The sequence below is a fragment of the Pithys albifrons genome, chromosome 13, assembly GCF_047495875.1.
Source record: "Pithys albifrons albifrons isolate INPA30051 chromosome 13, PitAlb_v1, whole genome shotgun sequence".
Lineage (NCBI taxonomy): Eukaryota > Metazoa > Chordata > Aves > Passeriformes > Thamnophilidae > Pithys > Pithys albifrons.
The window spans coordinates 3,567,777-3,568,541 of NC_092470.1; positions in this window are offsets into that span (position 1 = coordinate 3,567,777).

The following is a 765-nucleotide window of genomic DNA, read 5'->3' on the forward strand; positions in this document are numbered from 1 at the left end:
CAGAGGCAGAGGAAGGTGGGTATCAGGCTTCAATGGCACTTGTTTGCGGGGAACGATAATCACAGAAGTGTTAGAGGTGGAAGGGACCTCTGGAGATTCCCCAGTCCCACCCTCTGCCCAGGCAGGGTCACCTGGAGCAGGAACACATCCAGGTGGGTTTGATGTCTTCAGAGACAGAAACTCCACACCCTCTCTGGGCAGCTGTTCCAGGCTCTGACACCATCAGTGTAGAGTTCTTCAGTGCTGAGGTGACTGTGCTTTAGTTTATGGCCATTGCTCCTCATCCTGGCACTGGCCCCATCCTCTGACACCCCCTGGAGATATTTATGTGCACTGATGAGATCCCCTCTCAGTCTTTTCTCCAGAATGACCAGGCCCAGTTCCCACAGTCTCTTCTCACAGGAGATGATGAGTGGTCTGAACCATCTTTGTGGCCTCTGCTGGACCCTCTCCAGTAGCTCCTGGTCTGTCTTGTCCTGAGGAGCCCAGAATTGGACCCAGCTCTCCAGCTGTGCCTCACCACGGCCAAGGAGAGGGGCAGGACCACCTCCCTTGACCACTCAAGAGAATGGTTTTGGATCTGCTGAGAAATTGAATTATGAAATGGATGAAGGGCTTGAGGGAAGAAGATAAGGATTCAGCCAAAGTAGTGAACCCTAAGAGGAAAAAACCAACAAAGAAAACAGGCAGCAAAGCAAATACATACCTATTGCTCACACAGTTTTCAACTCAAGGTCTGAAAGACCCATGTTCTCAAAGTCAAAA